The sequence below is a fragment of the Apium graveolens genome, chromosome 2 (assembly GCF_009905375.1).
Source record: "Apium graveolens cultivar Ventura chromosome 2, ASM990537v1, whole genome shotgun sequence".
Taxonomy (NCBI): domain Eukaryota; kingdom Viridiplantae; phylum Streptophyta; class Magnoliopsida; order Apiales; family Apiaceae; genus Apium; species Apium graveolens.
This window is the reverse complement of record NC_133648.1, coordinates 10666803-10690616: the sequence shown is the minus strand read 5'-3', so window position 1 is coordinate 10690616 and position 23814 is coordinate 10666803.

Here is a 23814-nt window from a genome sequence, read left to right as displayed (position 1 = left end):
CTTGCATCCAAATACATGAAAATATTTCAAATTTGTCTTCTTTTTCTTCACCATCTCATATGGTGTTTTTCCATGCTTGTTGATCAGAGTTGAATTCTGAGTAAAACAAGCAGTCTGCACAGCTTCAGCCCAGAAATAGGTTGGAAGCTTTGCTTCATCAAGAATAGTTCTTGCAGCTTCAATGAGAGTCATGTTCTTTTTTTCTACAACTCCATTTTGCTGTGGAGTTCCAGGTGCAGAAAATCCTGATTAATTTCATGCTCTTTGCAGAACTCTTCCATGATTGAATTCTTGAACTCAGTGCCATTATCACTTCTTATGATTTTAACAGAATCTTTGACCAATTTATCCAGCTGTTTGACATGATCAGTTAGAGTAGATGCAGTTTCAGTCTTCTTGTGCAAGAAATACACCCAAGTGTATCTTGTGAACTCATCCACTATAACCATAACATATTTCTTCTTTGCAATGGACATGACATTGACTGGACCAAATAGATCAACATGCAGTAGGTGATAAGGCTCAAGAATTGAAGATTCAGTTTTGCTCTTGAATGAGGATTTTCTTTGTTTTGCCTTTTGACATGAATTACAAAGGCCATCAGGAGCAAATACTGATTTTGGCAGTCCTCTCACAAGATCTTTCTTTACTAGCTCATTTATTTTGTTGAAATTTAAATGAGAGAGTCTCTTGTGCCAACTCCAGCTTTCTTGATTTGATGCTCCACTCAACAGACAGATTGCAGAACCATCAGAACTTGTTGAAAGCCTGACTTCATATATGTTACCATGCCCGTAACCTTTCAGAACCACTTTGCCTGTAGAATTACTTACAACTTCACAGTGTTCTTCAAAGAAATCCACATGATAACCTCTGTCACAGATTTGACTCACACTCAGCAGATTGTGTTTAAGTCCTGAGATAAGAGCTACTGATTCAATGATGTCATTCCCAAGATTGATATTGCCATATCCTAGAGTTTTTCCCATGTTGCCATCTCCATAAGAAACTCCTGGGCCAGCTTTCTCCACAAAGTCTGATAGCAGGGCTTCATTTCCAGTCATATGTCCTAAACATCCACTGTCAAGAACTAGGATGTTTTTCCTATTGCCCTGCAATCACAAAGACCACTATTGGTTAGTTTTAAGGACCCAGACTTGCTTGGATCCTTTGGCCTTTTTAAGTTTGTTAGCATTTGCAGCGGATTTAGTTTTGGAGTTTATGCTAACATGTTGTTTATCAGAATTTATATCAGACTTTGCATCAGACTTTAAACTAGATGGAACAATACTAACTTTCTTTAAAGAAGGTTTTATTTGATAATAATCATAGTACAAACTATAATATTCCTTACAAGTATAAATGGAATGCCATAAACTACCACAATGAAAACAAGGATTTTGTGGTTTAAACCTAACAGACTGACTCTTAACTCCTGATTTAGGAGGTAAAGAGTTTATATCTTTATTTTTCCTGCAAAAATAAGCAAGATGGTTAGAGTTTCCACAGTTATAACATTTCTTTCTAGGAGCATTAATAACAGGCATATAATTATTGCTTTTGTTCACACCTTCCTTTCCATTCCTATTTTTCCTAGCTTCCTTTACCTTGTTCACATTTCTAATCTCCTTTAGCTTATGCTTAAGCTGCTTCTTTGCCATTAAGCCTATGTTAACTTCAGCTGGTTTATCTTGTTTTAATTTGTCAGAAGTTGACTTTTCTTTGACATCTGTTTTAGAATCTATCATCTTTTCAGAATCAGACTTTACAGTTTTTGCTACAAACTTAACATGATTTACCTTTGTCTTAGCAGTCTGTTTAACAACAATTGGCTCAATTTGCACAGTTCCTTTCTCACTTTTATCATCTCCATAACCTAAGCCCTCTTTCCAGTTTCCACTACTTAGTAAATTCTAAGTTGTTCTGCTTGAGTTAGTCCAAGTTCTGATAATCTCTCTTTCCTTTTCTAACTCAGTTTTTAGAGATTCATTCAATTTTAGCACTACATCTCTAACATAGCATCATCTCTTTCTTTCTGAGTTTGATGGAACATAAGTAACTCCTTTTCTAAATAGTCATTTCTCTGTTTAAAAGCAAGATTTTCAGATGTTAATCTTTCGCATGTCAAAGTATGATCTCTATAACTAATGAACATGGTTTTAAGATATAATCTCAACTCAGTAATATCATCAGTATGAAAAGTATAAGTTGTTTGAGGTACCTTCAATTCAGCAGTCTCAGGGCTGCTATCAGCATTTGCCATCAAGGCATAGTTCACCTCATCTTCAGAATCTAAAGTGTCTGTCCAGCTTTTCTTCTTTGTGACAAGTGCCTTTCCTTTGTCACTTTTTCCTTTCTTGCAGTCAGGAGATATGTGGCCTCTTTCACCACAGTTGTAGCATTTGACATTTGAGTTATCTCCTCTGTCAGACTTTCCTTTGCCTTCAGACTTTCTGAATCCTTTCTTATCAGAACTTCCACCTTTCTTGGAAAACTTCTTACCCTTTCTGAATTTTCTGTAGGCTATCTTTGTGATACCCTTCACCATAAGAGCACACAATTGCATCATCTCTGCATCATCATCCATTTCAGATAAACTTTCAGTTTCTAAATTATCATCATCAGAATATGATGACTCTGAATCAGACTTTATGATGAAAGCCTTTTCTTTGCCCCTTTTTGAGGCAGCCACTTTAGGAGATTCCTCCTCAACTTTAAGAGCAGCTGTCCTTGACTTTCTTCCATGCCTTTTGCTCCTTTGATCCATCTCAAGTTCATAAGTTTTAAGCATACCATAAATTTCATCAAGAGTAGTTTCAGTAAGGTCATAGTTGTCTCTTATGGTAGTAGACTTCAAATCCCAATTTTCAGGAAGAGCTAAAAGGAATTTTGGATTTGAATCTTCAAGATCATATTCCTTGTCCACCAGTGACAAATCATTCAAAAGTTTGACAAACCTGTCATATAAGTCAGTTAATGACTCATCAGCTTTTGAGTCAAAGTGCTCATACTCTTGAGTGAGTATAGTCCTCCTGTTATTTTTGATTGCATCGGTTCCTTGGCATCTTGTCTCCAAAGCATCCCATATCTCCTTTACAGTCTTGCAATTAATTACCCTGTTTGACATGACATTATCAATGGCACTATGCAGTAAATGCCTTACCCTTGCATCCTTGGCAATAGATGAGATGTCTTCAGCTGTGTACTCACTTTTCTCCTTTGGTATGGTCTTTGCTGGTTGATCAGCAACTACAACAGAGAGCTTGGTAGGCTTATGTGGTCCTTCATTAATTCTGTCAAGGTATTCTGGATCTGTAGCTTCCAGAAATATAGCCATCTTCACTTTCCATATGGGATACTCAGAAGGTCTCAGTATGGGAACCCTAATAGTCTCATATCGACTGTGGGTTTGGGTGTTTTGAGTTTCTTAAGTTTTGGTGGGCTTAGTTGGGGTTTGTGTTTCTTCAGACATGATTATTTGGATCTTTACTGTTTGTGTGTTAACAGAAAAGCTCTGATACCACTTGTTAGGTCACACAACACTGTAGAAGGGGGTTGAATACACTGTTTAAACAATCACCATGCTCTTTGCAGAACTCTTCCATGATTGAATTCTTGAACTCAGTGCCATTATCACTTCTTATTATTTTAACAGAATCTTTGACCAACTTATCCAGCTGTTTGACATGATCAATTAGAGTAGATGCATTTTCATTCTTCTTGTGCAAGAAATATGCCCAAGTGTATCTTGTGAACTCATCCACTATAACCATAGCATATTTCTTCTTTGCAATAGACATGACATTGACTAGACCAAATAGATCAACATGCAGTAAGTGATAAGGCTCAAGAATTGAGGATTCAGTTTTGCTCTTGAATGAAGATTTTCTTTGTTTTGCCTTTTAACATGAGTCACAAAGACCATCAGGAGCAAATACTGATTTTGGAAGTCCTCTCACAAGATCTTTCTTTACTAGCTCATTTCTGTTGATGAAATTTAAATGAGAGAGTCTCTTGTGCCAATTCCAGCTTTCTTCAATTAATGCTCTGCTTAACAGACAGATTGCAGAACCATCAAAGTTTGTTGAAAGTCTGGCTTCATAAATGTTACCATGTCTGTAACCTTTCAGAACCACTTTGCCTGTAGAATTACTTACAACTTCACAGTGTTCTTCATAGAAATCCACATGATAACCTCTGTCACAGATTTGACTCACACTTAACAGATTGTGTTTAAGTCCTGAGACAAGAGCTGCTGTTTCAATTATTTCATTCCCAAGATTGATATTTCTATATCCTAGAGTTTTTCCCATATTTCCATCTCCATAAGAAACTCCTGGGCCAGCTTTCTCCACAAAGTCTGATAGCAGGACTTTATTTCCAGTCATATGTCCTGGACATCCACTGTCCAGAACTAGGATGTTTTTCCTGTTGCCCTACAATCACAAAGACCACTATTGGTTAGTTTTAAGGACCCAGACTTGCTTGGATCCTTTGGCCTTTTTAAGTTTGTTAGCATTTGCAGCGGATTTAGTTTCAGAGTTTATGCTAACATGCTTCTTATCAGACTTTATATCAGACTTTGCATCAGAATTTACACTAGAAGGAATTACACTAACTTTCTTTAAAGAAGGTTTTATTTGATAATAATCATAGTACAAATTATGATATTCCTTACAAGTATAAATGGAATGCCATAATCTACCACAATGAAAATAAGGATTTTGTGGTTTAAACCTAACAGACTGACTCTTAACTCCTGATCTAGGAGGTAAAGATTTATATCTTTATTTTTCCTGCAAAAAGAAGCAAGATGGTTAGAGTTTCCACAATTATAGCATTTCTTTCTAGGAGCATTAGGAACATGCATATAATTATTGCTTTTTTCACACCTTCCTTTCCATTCCTATTTTTTCTAGCTTTCTTGACCTTGTTTACATTTTTAATCTCTTGCAGCTTATGCTTAAGCTGCTTCTTTGTCATTAAACCTATGTTTACTGAAACTGGTTTGTCCTATTTTTAATTTATGAGAAATTGACTTTTCTTTGACTTCTGTCTCAGAGTCTTTCATCTTTTCAGAATTAGACACAACATTTTTTGCTTCAAATTTAATATGATTAACTTTAGGCTTTTCAGCTTTTTTGGTAAAGTTTGGTTTTGATGACACAATTTCCTTTTCTTCTTTATCATCTAGGTAACCTAGTCCTTCTTTCCAATTTCCATTTTCTAAGATTTTCTGAGTTGTTCTTTCAGAGTTAGTCCAAGTTTTAATTATCTCCTTTTCCTTTTCAAGTTCAGGTTTAAGAGATTTATTCAGTTTTAGCACTTCATCTCTAACATACAAAGCCTCATCTCTTTCTTTCTGAGTTCGATGAAATATAACTAACTCTTTTTCTAAGTAGTCATTTCTGTTTCTAAGAGCAAGACTTTCAGATGTTAATCTTTCATTTATTAAAGTCTGATCTCTAAAACTAATGAATATGGTTTTAAGATATAATCTTAACTCAGAAATATCATCAGTATGAAAAGCAAGAGTTGATTGAGGTACCTTCAATTCAGCAATATCAGAACTGCTATCAGCATTTGCCATTAAGACATAGTTCACCTCATCATCAGAATCTGAAGTGTCTGCCCAGTTTTTCTTCTTTGTGATAAGTGTCTGGCCTTTATCACCTTTTCCTTTCTTGCAGTCAGGAGATATGTGGCCTCTTTCACCACAGTTGTAGCATTTGACATTTGAGTTATCTCCTTTGTCAGACTTTCCTCCTTTGCCTTCAGACTTTCTGAACCCTTTCTTTTCAGAACTTCCACCTTTCCTGGAAAACTTCTTGCCCTTTCTGAATTTCTTGTAGGCTATCTTTGTGATACCCTTCACCATAAGAGCACACAGCTGCATCATCTCTGCATCAACATCCACTTCAGATAAATTTTCAGATTCTGAATCATCATTATCAGAATATGACGACTCCGAATCAAACTGTATGATGAGAGCCTTTCCTTTGCCCCTCTTTGAGACAACCACTTTAGGAGATTCCTCCTCAGCTTTAAGTGCAACTGTCTTTGACTTTCTTCCATGCCTTTTGCTCCTTTGATCCATCTCAAGTTCATGAGTCTTGAGCATACCATAAATTTCATCAAGAGTAGTTTCAGTAAGGTCATAGTTGTCTCTTATGGTAGTAGACTTCAAATCCCAATTTTCAAGAAGAGCTAAAAGGAATTTTAGATTTGAATCTTCAAGATCATATTCCTTGTCCACCAGTGACAGATCATTCAAGAGTTTGGCAAATCTGTCATATAAATCAGTTAATGATTCATCAACTTTTGAATCGAAGTGCTCATACTCTTGTGTGAGTATAGTCTTCCTGTTCTTTTTGATTGCTTCAGTTCCCTAGCATCTTGTCTCCAAAGCATCCCATATCTCCTTTGCAGTCTTGCATCCAATTACCCTGTTTGACATGACATTGTCAATTACACTATGCAGCTGATGCCTTACCCTTGCATCCTTGGCAATAGATGAGATGTCTTCAGTTGTGTAATCACCTTTCTCCTTTGGTATCATCTTTGCTGGTTGATCAGCAACTGCAACAAAAAGCTTGGTAGGCTTATATGGTCCATCATTAATTCTATCAAGGTATTCTGGATCTGTGGCTTCCAGAAACATAGCCATCTTTACCTTTCATATAGGATACTCAGATGCTCTCAGTATGGGAACCCTAATACTCTCATATCGACTATGGGTTTGATTGATTTGGGTATCTTGAGTATTGGTGGGCTTAGGTGGAGTTTGTGTTTCTTCATACATGATTGTAAACCGGATCTCACTGTTTGTATATCAACAAAGTAGCTCTAATACCACCTGTTAGGTCACACAACACTATAGTAGCTTAGAGATCTCTAGTGATATTTTGACTTGTCGATATCTCAGAGATCTCTAGTGATATTTTGACTTGTCGATATCTCAGAGATCTCTAGTGATATTTAACTTGTCGATATCTCTAGAGTTCTCTAGTGAAGAAATGACTTATCTATATCTTCAATCTTCATGTCTTCAATTGGCTTGTCGACATCTCTTTGAGTTCTCTAGTAGCTTTCCTGACTTTTCGATAAGTCAATTGGAGTTCTCGAGTGACTTCTCTATAACACTAAATCTGTGACTTGTAGAGATCTTGACTTAAAGTATTTTTATCCAAACAGATTTATTCAACTCCAAGCTTTTTCAAAATTCTTCTGAGGCATGATCTGTTTGATCTTCTTCCCGAAAGAATCCTTAGGCTAGATATTGCTTAAAAAAAAAGTCTCCAGTCTGCGCTTTTACATTTTTACATACTTTAAATGTTACAAGTACAAATGCAAACTAAGATAACAATACAACTTACTTAGGGTTGTCAATTTGACTTAGTCTTGTTTAGGTACATGCATGTCTTGCACAACAGTCAATACAACTAGTTGAATTTTTTGTTGATTATAAATCTTGGATATTAAACTGATCTGCACTTTTTACTTTGAGTTTTGCCTCGAGATCTCCATTTTGATATATAGAGAACTTGACATCTCGATAAGTATATTGGCTTATCGAGATCTCTCATTACTCTATACTTGATTTGACTTGTAGAGGTCTCTGAGTTCTCTATAGGAGAATTTAGCTTGTCGAGATCTCTCCACTTCATGTCTTCACTTTGGCTTGTAGATATCTCTGAGTTCTCTAGTGACTAGTTGACTTGTCGACAACTCAAAGTTCTCTAGTAATGATTGAGTTGTCGATAACTCAGAGTTCTCTAATGATATTTGACTTGTCGATAACTCTGAGTTCTCTAGTGAAGAAATGACTTGTCGATATCTCCAATCTTCATGTCTTCAATTGGCTTGTCGATATCTCCGAGTTCTCTAGTAGCTTTCCTGACTTCTCGATAAGTTATTTGGAGTTCTCGAATAACTTCTCTATAACACTAAATCTGTGACTTGTAGAGAACTTGACTTAGAATATTTTTATCAAAATAGATTTATTCAACTCCAAGCTTCTTCATAATTCTTCTGAGGCATGATCTTCTTGATCTTCTTCCAGATAGAATTCTTAGGCTTGATACTGTTTAAGTAAAAAGACTCCAGTATGTTCTTTTGACATTTTTACAGGCTTTAAATGTTACAATACAAAAATGCAAATTAAGATTACAATACAATTTACTTGGGGATGTCAATACGACTTAGTCTTGTTATTATACAGGCATGTCTTGCACAACAAGAATCATGCCATCAAGTTAAAATATTATATAAGTTATTTTAATCTTACAACAATATGAGAAAAAAATTATTTGATCTACGTGACTTGATTTCGGAAGAAAATAAAACTACGATGGCTTAGAGGATGTCTATATTTCTCAGTTCAACACTTTTAAGTTGCTATGATAACACTATTATAAATGATTACCCATTGATTGATATTTCGAGAACATTAGCCTATTGAAAAGTTTTATCGCTGTCTGATGTAGATGCGAATCATCCATTTTTGTTAGTACATTTTAACAAATTAGAAATCATTTTGTGTCAAAATCTGTATATATCTAACACAATCTCATAGATCATATTGATGTAGTAAGAGAAGGATTTTATAAACATTCAAAAATCTGAAATAAATTATTAGATTTTTAGTAAGATCTGATATTGTTAGTGAGATCTTATTCAAGAGTCCATATCTAAATAAAAATTTAAACAAAGTAGAGTTATTAGGCAAAAAAAGGTAAGAAACCTGTTCGCAAAATAATCAATTAAATATATTTTAATATAATAATTAAACAAATTTTTATATTTTTATGAAAGAAAGTCATAAAAAATTAATTACAATTAAAGAGTACATGATGTGTACATAATATACTTAATGAATTAAGCTTTATCAATTTTGTAGAGATCATCGAGTCTTTTTACATATTGCTTGTATTTTAACATATTTAACTTTTGTATGTTAAAAAAATTATCATGTTGATTAGTTCAACATAATTTTTTAGATATGTTGTCAGCGTTGATATTTTAATTGACATGTGATCCAAAATAAATAATTTAGTTGCTGTTCAAGCCGATACCAACATATGATTTCAAGAATGTTCAAATTCCACAATTTACGAACTCAAAGACATGTTATTGGTTAACCAGATAGAGAATCAAAAAATTAGTTTTCATCATATAAATAATATTCTTATGATAATTTTTATGGAATCTGTTTTGATTTATAATTTTTTACATAATACAAAATTTATACTTGCCTTTTCACAAAACCAAACATTAACACAAGATTCATCATATTTCTTCGGTTCCTGCAAGTTAAAACAACCATCCTAATATTTATAGGATATTTATTGCATATTTTAAATGAACATATATAACTGTAAAATAAATTATAAATCCTTTCACGAGACACGCTTCATCATCTTCGATAACTTATGGAGCATTTCTTCACTGTTTATTTCGATTAATAAAAATCAGACATGATTAAATAACGCACTAAACAATGAAGAAAATGCTCCACAAAATACCAACATGAACATTTCTACATTGGTAGCTTACACTAAAATGGACTGAAAGATGTATGTAGAGGTTAAGATAAATATTAATAAATAGACTATAGGTAGAATCGTTATAGAGAGAATGAACGGGAAAAAAAAATGAAACACTGAAGCATGATTTGTATGGAAATTAAACTCAACCATTACATGTGTATATATAGTTATAAAATTGGCAGTTACGAGTGAATAACTGACATGATATCGGTTATAAAAGTGTAACTGACAGTCCGACAGTTACGAATGAATAACTGACAGTTACACGTGTATCAATTACATATGAACAACCGACGATTACACGTGTATTACTTGTGATGACTGTATCTCGGTTACATTGATACAACCTATTGTCACAAAAAAAATGATTCTTTAAAAAATAATGATGACATAAAATTTCTTTACATATTACTTTTCTCTATCAAACCCAATAAAATTAAAATAATTTCGACAAATAAAAATGATATATAAAACTGTTTGCATGATTTTGAATTTTGTTATACATAATGTTTTTTTCTTCTCTTAACCCATAAAAAAATATTTTCAGACTTCTTGTTAAATTGACATTTTTTTGACATGTAAATTGACAATTCTTAAAAGAAATGCATTTCGATAAATGAAAACAAGACGTTAAACCGTCTACATTAGATTAAATTTTGTAAAATACAACATGCCCCGTTACAAGGAAATAATGTATTCCATTTTAAGGTCAACTTTTACATGTCATTCTCTTGATTGATGTACTGCCATTTTTCTTGATTAGATGTTATTGAAAATATTTTCATATAAGAAAATAGTGTTCCTATAGTTAATAGTAGAAATATTTTCCTATCATTTACTTAAAAATATATGTATTCAATGTAAAAAATTGCTTTTAATTCTTGTAAAAAGGACATACACCATGTTCTCTCTTCTTGTATGTAGATGTCATTTTAGAGTTTAAAAAATAATAAAACTAGATGGAAAATAAGACTAATATAAAAATTGACACAATTACAGCAATTGTACATTATATGATTTTGAGTTTGAGTATTTACAAGCATCAGACAAAGATTGGAAATTTTGATTCTCTTCTCATGAGATCTTTTAAATATACAAGAATTTCAAGTTCCTCTATGATTGGAGTCCCTTTTAGAGCTTCTATCAGTTTGAGTCTGTCTTGCTTTGGATAATCATCTAACATTTCAAGTCTGAATTTTGAAAATGAGCCAGCTTTTACATTTTGAAATCTTCCATCTTTGGAGATTCTGCTCATCCCTTTAGCTTTGAGTTCTTCTGATCTTTTGATGTACATGTCAATCTCCTCATCATACCTCCTCTTTTTCTCCTCATATTCTGCTTTACTCCTTGCTCTCCTTTCCTCTCTTGCAATCAACCATTCAGCTAGAACAGATCTCCATGCTTTTGTAGCAGTATCCTTATCCTTCAACAAACTTATCACTCTCTTGATTTCTGTTGGAGAGAGAATGTCCATCAGATTGCTTCCTAGAAAGGTACCCATTTTGAAAGTAGATTCTCACTTCCTTTAGAGTAACAACCCAGACTCTAACTATTTTCTCAGCCAGTTGTTAAAAATAGTCTTCATCTGAACCGCGCCAGTTTAAGGGTAGAAAATTATCCTGCTTGAAATAATTTTAGATGCCCCTTTCAATAACTTCAACTTTTTCAGTAGGCTTGGCTTTCTTAGGTTTTCTCCCAACAGACTTGAAATGAGTTTTGTGTGATGGTTTTGCAGAAGGTAGGTTTGTGATTTTCTTGAGAGATGTTTGACTTGTGATGATTGGAATTTTTTGAAAGGTATTAGCAGTTTGCTTGTATAGGAATTTGGGCTTAGAGGTTTGAGGTGGTTTGATGTTTGAGATTGTTGACTTTGAGGGTTGAGCTGGTTTTGTTTGGATTTTTAGGTTTGTGGTTCTGAGCCATCATGTCTCTTCTTGCTTCTTCTCTTCTTCTCATCATCCTTCTTTTCATCCTCCTTCTTCTTATCTTGACTCTTGTCCTTGCTACCAGTTGCTTTAGAGGCTTGACTTGGATTTGAGCCAGAAGGATTTTATTTGTCATCCTTCTGCTCATCATCATCCTCATCTTTCGTTAATTTATATTGAGTATTTTGCCACATGGTATCAGGATTTACAATATATCTTTCCAAAATCTTTATCATCTCAACATCTTCATGCTTCTTGTTCCTTTTGATTTTTAAATCAGACTGCAACGTCATGATCAACCTCATGTTTGACCTGACACAATGTTTAGGAACAAGGAGATGTTTGGCTTGTTTGGTTATTGGACATACATAAACTATCCCATGGTTTGGATATAGATAGGATTTTGGGAAAACTGCTATCTATGCCTTTTTGAGCTCTTGGAGAAGTTGAGTGTCTTCTAGAATAACTTGTCTCACTCTGTCAATCATCACATCCAGTTCAGATGCTCTTAAGGATTGGAGATTTTCAAGAGGAACCTGAAGACACATGTCCATTCCACCATCATTGATGTTCATGACAATTCTTTTCTGTAAAAAGTCATCAATCTTCACCACCACTGCCCTTAGAAAGTTGATATTCTTGGCCAAAGCTTTCTTGCAGGTTACATAGTTGTTTTTGAGAGACACTCTTAGTGCTGCAAGGAGATCACTAAATTCCTAATCTTGATTAGGTCCTGTCCTAGCCTGGAGAAGTCTTTCTTTTCCAACATCAATTTGATCAATTTGAGAAGAGCTTTGACCAATTTGAACAGTCTCTTTGGCCTTAGATTTAGTATCCCTGAATTGTTGAATCCTAGCCTCAATCTCCCCCTTAGTCTTGGTGACAGGCATGAGGAGGGGAGTTGGAATTTCTGGCCTTATTTGTTCAGGAAGTGAAGGCAGTGGGATGTTGAGCTTCCCCATGATGGCTCCCAAAGCAACAGAATTTTGCATTTGAAGATGCTTGTGAGAGTCCACCAGGGTCTTGATGTCTGACTGTTGACTTTGGACTAGTGAAGTCAAGGCTTGCACTTGAGCATTAAGAGATTCATTGGAGGTTTCTAGAGAAGCTACTTATGTCTTGAGTTCTTGAAGGTCTTGTGGAGAGGAGCTTGTAGTAGAGAGAGCAGTAGATTGTCCAAATGTAGCTTGCACAAATTTCTGAATTTCATCCATGACTAAAGATGAAGGAGTGTATCTTGCAGTGTGTATTTGATCCAACTTCCACCTTGTGTCATTGGAGTTTGTGATGTGATCTTGAACTACCTTGTACAAGGCTATTAAAGAGTCTTTTAGCTGTGTGACACTTTTATCAATCCCACTGAGATCATACCTTGACATTTGTTATGAGAAGGTTTTGAATTGGTTTTTGATCTTAGTTTGAGAGGGGATGATTTGATCCATCTTTTCTCTGACCTTTTTCATAATTTTGTGTTGATGTCCATTCAATGTGATTTGAACTGCTTTTCCAAAGTTGTGAAAATCCTTGATTTGAGCTTTGTAAACATCATACACCTCTTGTGGAGTTAGGGATCTAGCATTGCTTCCCAGAATTGTGATATATTCCTCCCTGAACTTAACTAACACAACATCCATGTAAAACCCCAAATCCGGGGTCAAGATTTGGTGTCACGAAACAATCCTTACATAAAATAAAAGAATATTCAATTAACCCCTTTTATCCAGATCATTTACAGGTTATGGTATGAAATAAGAATCTAATCTTCTACAACTTTCAACAACTAAAATACAAATGTAAGTACCTTTGAACTAATGCTCGTATCATATTCTTCTAACTTCTTCAACCTCTTGCAGCAGAGATTTCTCGAACTTCTGCTGTCTATCTATGCTATTCATTTTTATCCTTATCTGTTTCTGGCAGAAATATGAATTGACAAAGCAAGAGTGAGCCAAAAATGCCCAGCAAGTATATATTTTGAGTTTCAAACATTAATATCAAAGAAAACTTCCGGATAAAATCTCAAAACAATTTTTAAACAATTCTATTTATTTTGAGTGAGTGAGCAAATAAACATTGGCTGTCACCAGCCTTTAAATATAAATTTAAAATCGATCAGCGATTCCCGATTCATCTCCTGAATCAGGGTTCTGTCCGGTTTGGAATCATGAAAACCTTTCGAGAGAGGATGCCGTTAATGACGATCAACAACAAACTAGACTGGACACTAGTTCGCATCTATATTCTGCTGATCAGTCAGAATATAATGCAGATCTATATCTCAATATATAGATCCGGTCGGATATCCAGGCACTACGGCCCATCTCGAGGCACCAGTCATCCCGGTCCTCAGGATTAAGACACCCTTAATCCCCAAAACATCATCATTATCCAGCCCATGGAGTATTTTGATGTCAAATCATTTTGAATTCAAAACATCCCAATTCCGGGTTCGCAAATAACCCGAAAGAATAGGTATTTGCTCAAGAGAGCAATCGAGTTATGGGAACAAGAATAAATGAACATGCATAATATGAGTTATTGCAGCGAAATATAAAACAGTTAACTATTCTAAACTTAGAATATGATCGAAGAAATAATTGCAGTATTTTAAAAGAAAATTCCAGAATACTTGCAGTATCTAAAATAAAGTTCGGGAATACTTGCCTCAATAAGCTTTAACCACTATTACTGATTGACTTTGGTTCGACTTGATCGTTCAGCTTTATCGTCAACTACTATCCCATTTTGGATACGATCCCGGCACTCAAGTTCTTCGATTGGAACTTCATTGATTTCAGCGTCTAATCCCTAGATCGATCCTAGTCCGACGTCGATACTCAAGATTTCCGTCTAGGACCTACAGGGTTGAAATACCCTAATTTAAATATCTGCTTGAGCTTAATATTAACTCGCTATCCTATTCTACCCATACGATTTCATAACCGAATTCATATTTATATGAATTATCAAAACACACATAGCAATTATGGCTCACCTCTTCGAAACTTGGTTCGGTATTTAATTTCAGAAAATACGTATATTTGTCATTTTGAAAAATAGGGTAATCGATTATTCACAAAATATCTTGTCACATAAGTAGGTTTCGAAAATTCAATTACATATCCTCGTTCGACGTCTCCGATAATTACAGGTTACGTTCCCGTATTTTTGGAATTAATTTCCCGAAAATCGGGCAGCGTCTCCTTTGTTTATCGGTCTACCCGTCGAATCAGTTCGACGTCAAATTCACAACACATCAACAACCAACAATCGCAATCATCCAATTCACAACCAATTTCAGTAATCCCATCCACCAATACAAACTTAATTTATTAATTTTATTATTCTTCGTATCTTATTTTTCATTTCTTTTTGAAATTACTTTCTCAACTAATTTTATTTATTTCATTTATAAATGTAGGACTCAGATAAAAATCATCACCGTCCACCGTCGGCTCGCCGAGGCTCATCGCCGACGGCGGTAAAATTCGTCGGTGCCTGATAAATTCGGGTTTCCAAACGAATTCCACCGATTAATTATTATAATTTCGTCCGAATTTACTTACATCATGAAACATTAATCAATTAATTCCTGCAGAATTAAAATTATAAAATTTAATCAATTCGCACAATACCGTATCAAGCAACATTATCAAAGCCAAATAGAACTCAAGCAGGGTCACCGGAAAATACACCGGTGGCCGGAAAATTGTAACAACAGCAGCTGTAACCACACACACACACACAGGATTCGCACACACACAGGATTCACACACACACGCACACGACTCACACACGCGTAACACGCGCACACACATGAATCACACACACACAAAACGCGCGCACACAGACACATAACCATGTATACATACGGATACACACACGAAGTACCCACACACGGCCTTTGGCCGGAAAAGCCGAGACAACAGCGAACAGAAGGAAAGAAAGAAGGGGAAAGCAGGAGGGAGAGAACAAAGATAAGAGGAGATGAGAAATCGTGAGAGAGAAAAGAAAATAAAGAGAGAGATCAGGGAGAGGTCGAGAGAGAGATTGGGCGAGAGAGATGAAGTATAGAGAGAGAAGAAGAGGCGGTACTATGAAATAACAGGGGAGAAATCAATTGATAAGAATAAAACCCTAGCCTGATTACTAACCCGAAAAACTGAATTTTGTGTCACAATTTATCGATTCAACAAGTATTAAACGGGTAAAATAACCCAAGAATTTCCAAAGAGTAGTTTTAAAAGGTTTCTTAGAAACAATTAGTGATGCAGTAGAAGAAGAAGCTCCATTCCTTTCTGATATGTGCCCGCTTCAACTGTCCAAGCTTAGCCAAACTCTTTTCATACCCCAAACTGTCCATTAACTCTTGTAAAGCTGATTCCTCCGGTGTTGAAAAGGTACAACCTTCTGGTAAATGTAAGGCCTTGCGAATTGTACCAGGAGTTACCATATATTCAGAATCATCCACTTCAAAAACAATACTGGGAGTACCAGTTGTACCACCATTATCAAAATGCCGAGTCCGCCAAAACGTCAGAACTTGTTGGCTTGAAAAGACTGAAGGCTGGGTCAATGCATACCCAATTTCACTGTGTGCAAGAAGATCTTGCACAAAATGCAACTCAGACGGAGCTTCAGCATGATCGAGAATTGCAGCATAGTTATTTGGAACGAACTTAGCTCCATTAATGATCAAATCCTTAGGTACCATAAGAATAATTGAAATTTAAGATTTGCCTGGTAGGTGTTTGATAGAATGTTTGTATGAAAAACCAACGTCAGGAGATGAGAGAGAGTAAAAGCAAAGAAAGAGAGATAAAGTGTAAAAGTAAATAAAAGATTGGAAAATCTTCTCTCTGTCTTACTTATACTAGGAAAGAAAAAAAAATATAACCGTCAGACATGCAGTAATAATGAATAGTTAATGGGCACGGGAAAACAGTAATCATTACTTACCCACTTGCAGTTTTTCAAGGAAAAATCGTTCCACTTATTAATCGAGGTAAATCAGTTTTAATTCAAAATTGAAACTGTTCCCACTTATTCAATTATTTTTCACTGCAACACCAATATTCTGAGAAGAAATTCAAGTATGAGAATGACCAAAATTAAATCAAGTAAATAAGTACTGATATTGTAAAATCAGAACTTAATTTAAATCAAAATGGAAATAGTCATCAGAATATGGATATATCAGGATTTATCAGTGCATTTAAATTATAAACATCTCAGAGACAAAAACTTGCAAAAAGTAGAAATTCCATTAATATATTAAGAGAATACATTCATGAAATTTAAATTACATCAGAACTTTACAAGATTTACTTACAACTTCACAGTGTTCTTCAAAGAAATCCACATGATAACCTCTGTCACAGATTTGACTAACACTCAGCAGATTGTGTTTAAGTCCTGAGACCAGAGCTACTTCTTTAATGATGACATTCCCAAGATTGATATTGCCATATCCCAATGTTTTTCCAATGTTGCCATCTCCATAAGAAACATTTGGGCCAGCCTTCTCCACAAAGTCTGATAGCAGGGCTTTATTTCCAGTCATATGTCCTGAACATCCACTGTCCAGAACTAGGATGTTTTTCCTGTTGCCCTGCAATCACAAAGACCACTAATGATTAATTTTAAGGACCCAGACATGCTTGGATCCTTTGGCCTTATTAAGTCTGTTAACATTTGCAACGGATTTAGCATCAGAGTTTATGTTAACATTTTTCTTATCAGAATTTACACTATCAGACTTTGAAACAGAACTTACACTAGAAGGAACAATGGTAACTTTCTTTAAAGAAGGTTTTATTTGATAATAATCATAGTACAAACTATGATATTCCTTACAAGTATAAATGGAATGCCATAAACTACCACAATGAAAACAAGGATTTTGAGGCTTATATATAACAAATTGACTCTTAACTCCTGACTTTGAAGGTAAGGAGTTTATGTTCTTATTTTTCCTGCAAAATGAAGCCAGATGGTTAGAACTTCCACAGTTATGACACGTTTTTCTAGGAGCATTAGGAACAGGCTTATAGTCATTGCTTTTATTCACACCTTCCTTTCCATTCCTATTTTTCCTAGGTGATTTTACCTTGTTTGCATTCTTAGCATCTTTCAACTTATGCTTCAGCTGCTTCTTAGTCATTAAGCCTACGTTTACTTCAGTTGTCTTTTCCTGTTTTAGTTTGTCAGAAGTTAATTTCTTTTTAACTTCTGATTTCTCATTCTCAGACTTTACAACTACAAACTTAACAGGTTTTAACTTTGGCTTTTGTTTAACAACTACAGGCTCAATATCTACAGTTCATTTATCATTCTTATCCTCTCCATAACCTAAGCCCTCTTTCCAGTTTTCACTACTTAACAAATTCTGAGTTGTTCTGCCAGAGTTAGTCCAAGTCCTGATAATCTCTCTTTCCTTTTCTAACTCAGCTTTTAGAGATTCATTCATTTTAAGCACTTCATCCCTGACATAGAAAGCATCATCTCTATCTTTCTAAGTTTGATGGAACATGACTAACTCTTTTTCTAAATAATCATTCCTCTTTTTGCAAGCAAGATTTTTAGAAGTTAATCTTTCACATGTTAAAGTTTGATCTCTATAACTAATGAACATGGTTTTAAGATATCTTCTCAACTCATTAATATCATCAGTATGAAAGGCATAAGTAGTTTGAGGTACCTTTAATCAGCAGCTTCAGAACTGCTTTCAGCACTTGCCTTATCAGCATTTGCCATCAAGGCATAATTCTCCTCACTTTCAGAATCCGAGGTCTCTATCCAGCTTTTCTTCTTTGTGACAAGAGCCTTGCCTTTGTCACTCTTCACTTTCTTGCAATCAGGAGATATGTGGCATTTCTCACCACAGTTGTAGCATTTGACATTTGTATAATCTCCTCTGTCAGACTTTCCTCCTCTGCCCTCAGATTTTCTGAAATTCTTCTTATCAGAACTTGTGCCTTTCCTGGAAAACTTCTTTCCCTTCCTGAACTTCCTGTATGCAATATTTGTGATCCCTTTCACCATAAGAGCACACAGCTTCATCATCTCCTCATCAACATCTGTCTCAGGCAAGCTTTCAGATTCTGAGTCATCATCACTTTCAGAACTTGATGACTCAGTATCAGACTTTGCGAAGAGAACTTTACCCTTGTCTTTCCTTGAGGTAGCTGCCATGGGGGATTCTTCTTCAGCCTTAAGAGCAACTGTCCTTGACTTTCCTCCTTTCCTCTTGCTTCTTTGTTCCATCTTAACTTCATGAGTCTTGAACATCCCATAAATTTCATCAAGAGTTGTTTCATCAAGATTATAGTTGTCTCTTATTGTTGTTGCCTTCAAATCCCAGCATTCAGGAAGAGCTAACAGGAATTTAAGGTTTGAATCTTCAAGATCATACTCCTTATTAACCTGTGACAAATCATTCAAGAGTTTGACAAATCTATCATATAAATCAGTCAATGACTCATTAGCCTTTGAGTAAAAGTGTTCATACTCTTGAGTGAGTATTGTCTTCCTGTTCTTCTTGATCGTATCCGTTCCCTGACATCTTGTTTCCAAAGCATCCCATATCTCCTTTGCAGTCTTGCAGTTTATTACCCTGTTTGACATTATATTATCAATAGCACTATGCAGTAAGTGTCGTACCTTAGCATCCTTAGAAATTGATGCGATATCTTCAGCAGTGTAATCACTCTTCTCCTTTGGTACAGACTTTGCTGCTTCACCTGCAACTGCAACAACGAGCTTGGTTGGTTTGTGAGGCCCTTCCTTGATTCTATCAAGATATTCTGGATCTGTAGCTTCCCGAAACATGGTCATCCTCACCTTCCATATGGCATATTCAGATGGTCTCAATATGGGAACTCTAATAGTCTCATATCGGCTTTGGATTTGTGTCTTTGGAGGTTCTTCAGCTTTGGTGGGCTTAGTTGGAGTTTCTGCTTCAGACATGATTGTGTTTGGATCTTAAACTATTTGTGTGTTAACAGATAGGCTCTGATACCACTTGTTAGGTCACACACACATTGTAGAGGGGGGTGAATACAGTGAATAGTACAATCAAATCGAACTTTAATAACTCAAGTAACAGAAAAAAAACTTTATTGAAACAATAAACTCTGTTACAATATGGAACTGTTCTCTCTCAGTGATGAAAAAATATCACGAGAGCTGCTAGGGTTACAATGAATAATCTTCTCGATTGTGATAACACTTATAGTGTAAACCCTATGTCTGTGTTTATATACTACACAGTTACAAGATAATTGCTAATTGATATGGAATATAATTCTGCTTCCTAAAATATATCAATCAGATATCTTTTCTTCCAAGTATTCCATTCTTCATAGAATTCCATCTTCATAGAATTCCATCTTCATGCATATCTCTTCTTATGTTTGCCTCGATCTTCTTTCCTTTAACCAGCTGCCTTCCTTATCCGAACGTCCTTCAGTACTTAAGTTCTGATATCCATCTTCTGATAATTATCTCCTGATAATATAAGTACTGATATCCCTAAGTCCTGACTTCTAGTAAGTACTGATTTATCCTGTTTAAGTAAGATCTGAAAACTAAGCATAAATCACATTAGCCATGACATTATAAAATATATCTAACAACATACGTATATGTATTTAATTATACCCGCTCGACATCCTGATAATCCTCAGATACGCTCCCGTATTTCCGTAGTTCGATTTTCCGGAAATCGGACAGCGTCCCCTTTGTTTATCGGACTACCCGTCGAAACACCATCGACGTCAATAACACAAATCACAATCCAATTTTCACAATTCCACAACCATTCCCATACGAAATTAATTACACAACTTATTTTATTTATTTTATAAAAATTAGGACTTAGAATAAATTCATCACCGTCCACCGTCCGCTCGTCGAAATTCATCGCGGACAACGACAAAATTTCACGGGTACCCGATTAATTCTCGGGTTTCCAACGTGAAACTTCACCAATTAATCGAAATATTTACCGCATAAAATTCATTTCTTTTTTTTATATCACGGATATTAATCAACCACAACCTGTAAAAATAATAAAATATTGAAATGAATTGTAACAGTAACCGAACCAACAACAAGACAGTCACCAACACCATCACACGCGCTAAACGCGCCACCAACACGCACACACACCACATGCACACACACACACACAGTACACCACACACATATAGTTATATACACATACTGTAACACAGATATATACAGGGAAATACAATTGCATAACAGCATAAACACGAAGCCAAGGTAATCAGACACCAGCCGGCCGGACTCACTGGAGCAACACGGCGGCGACGATAGCAGAACCTCGCCGGGAAAAACAACGACGGAGACAGAAAATACAGAACGGAAATAGAAGGGAAACAGGAGGAGAGATTTAAAGGAAAGGAAGATGAGACTGTAAAATTGAGAGAGATTGCCACCGACTGATACAGGGGAGGGAGAGATAAAATCGGAGAGAGAGATTGATGTTCCGTGTGTGTGTTGTTTATTTTGTTTTGTTTTTTTTAATAATAGCAATACACAACAGCAAATAAAATGCTGCCACATTTCTATCAAATGATTAGAATTCTGACACGTAGCATAATAGGATAAATATCAGTTCCCTCTAGTCTAATTTTGTCCCGTATTTCCAATTTAACAATATGAGTTGCACTTAAAACAAATTCATAAAATCACGAAAGTAGTTTTAAAATGTTATAAATATTCCGAAGTAAATAAAAACATAATTTTTATATTTTTAAAATAATTTCTGAAACAAAATTTATACCCGCTTTTATCAATTAAACGAATCAACGCGCGGGTGAAATTAATCCCAGAAATTTCCAAAATAATTTTAAAATTCTCGGAAAATTCCAAAGTTAAATAAATATGAGTTTTGTAATTTTGAAGAATTTTAGAATTAAATACGAATTTTACAAGTAAAAACAATCAGAAAATCATTTAAAGATAAATAATTAGCAAAATATTGATTTCTCAATTTTATAAAATCCTAAAAGTAGTTATTGTAATTATAAAATCATAAAAGCAATTTTAGAGATACTTCAAATATTTATGCAAATAAATTTGCACTAAATCCACTTTAAAAGTGAGACAATTCAATACAATTCCTTAATTAATCACACGGACAACCCGATACATCATAAATCACACCTAGATAATAATCAAACAACACATAGCGTTCAAAACCAATATACATATTTTATTTAGTAATTTTCATAATAATCACATATTTAAATAATTCAAAAAAAAATACACGAGTTGTTATATCCTTCCCCCCTTAAAAAGATTCCGTCCTCAGAATCTGGTCTAATTACACAAGTGAGGATATTTGTCAAGCATATCTGACTCTAGTTTCCATGTAGACTCTTCTACTCAAGGATTTCAAACGTACTTACTATAGATATACACTCATTTCCAATAACTCGCCTTTAACGGTCAAGCATTTGGATTGATCACTATGTGCAAAACAAACTTGGACAAGAGTCCCATTGGCTCCTGATCAATCACTTAATTCAAATCAAATACTTATCGCTTTAACTTTGATAGGCCAACCACATTATATGTACACACTATTGAGACGGTAACATCAACTCATGAACAACTTTATCTATATTTATCAATACTTCAAGAATGGTTCACTAATTTTAGGACTTAACCTGTCCCTTCTACTTAGACTTATCCAGTCTCTTTCAAGATGAAACTGGTACTGACATTACTGGTCCGATTTCTATACTCATATTCTCTCTCGATACAATTTCGCCTTCTTTCTTTGTCTACTCCGAGCTGCTTCAACCAATATCCCTACGCTCTTGGAGTGCTGAATTAACTTTAGAATTTAACAACTTTCTGTCTCCCACTCTATCTCAATAAAAATAGGGACCATACTTGCGTTCCCATGAAGCTTGATAAAATGGCATCCTAAAGCTGACGTTGATGATAAATGATCATTCCAGTGTTTCCTTAAAATTCAACCTCTCAACATATCTTACATTTCCTGAATCACTTCCATACTTTGATTCTCTGTTTAAGGATGATAGGCGGTGCTCATTTTCAACTTTAGCTTCCAAACATTTAAACATTTTCTATTCATTTTTATCCGTTAAGGTTGAAAAGTAATCTTATATATACACTCATTATCATTTTTAGGTATTCGAACTTCATATTCCACCCTTTCCAATTCGTTTGTTAACTCCTTGGTGGTCTTAATTACATCCAATCCTTTCTATCGGCATAAGGCATCTGTTTCCATACGGCTTTGCTTAGGTAGTTGTTAACAGATTAAGTAGAGTCTTTTGTTAACCTTAGTCAAAATTTCATTCTTGAAAACTCAATGCATAGTTGCTTTCCTTCTGATCCTTGGAGAAGAATTTTTTGGGCATTCCATGCAGGCTTTTTTATTCTTTGAGTAGCTGAGGATGTTATCAATAAATACAATTTGCTTATCCAAGTACTCCTTATACACCACGTTCCTTAATTCCTTATAGCCACCTGATACACTTGTTATTTCACATTATATCACCAGAGCTTGTAATGCTCTTAACTCACTTTAATCGTAATCTCTGATATGTTCTCAGGTCGGATCTTAAATTAATCCTCAAGACGTAACACACTTCTTAGTTTAGGTCTCATAGGTAATCAATCTTTATAGGGGTCACTTATTCTTATTCATTGTTTTATTAAACTCTCGCTAATCAGTACATAATCTCATAATTTCATTTCTTTTCTCCAGCAACATCACTGATACATTTTACGATTCGCCTCTTGTAAAACCACTCCTTGGTCTGCTCTGTTCCCTAGTCCTCCGATACATCACCTTAATTCTTTGACATGTCCAACACTTCCCAATCTATTTTGAAATTTCCTTCTTATACCTGATTATCACTATTTTTCTTTAAATTTCCGTATATCTTGGCATTTCTTCATTAATTTAAATACTTTATATTATGAATTCCCCGTGGGATCTCATTTCTTAATCCTTCTACTTATAGCATCCAAGTGCTAGAAGAAAATTTAGGAATATCGTGATTGTTCTTCTGGGCACATAAATTTCCTTTTGCTAACTACTAACATCGTGATCCATTATCTTCTATTGACATCTTATCTTTCCCTTCACAACTTTGACTGAAAGGTCATACTATCCATCCTTGCTCCTTTTAGATTACGAACTTTAACTTCCAATTCCAGCTACAAAATTCCATAGATAATTCTTCTGATACCGTTTCTACGTTCGTTCTCTCCTTTTTGCTTATCGTCTGCCTCTATACTTACTTTTCCTCGTGAGTACATACTTCAAACTTTTA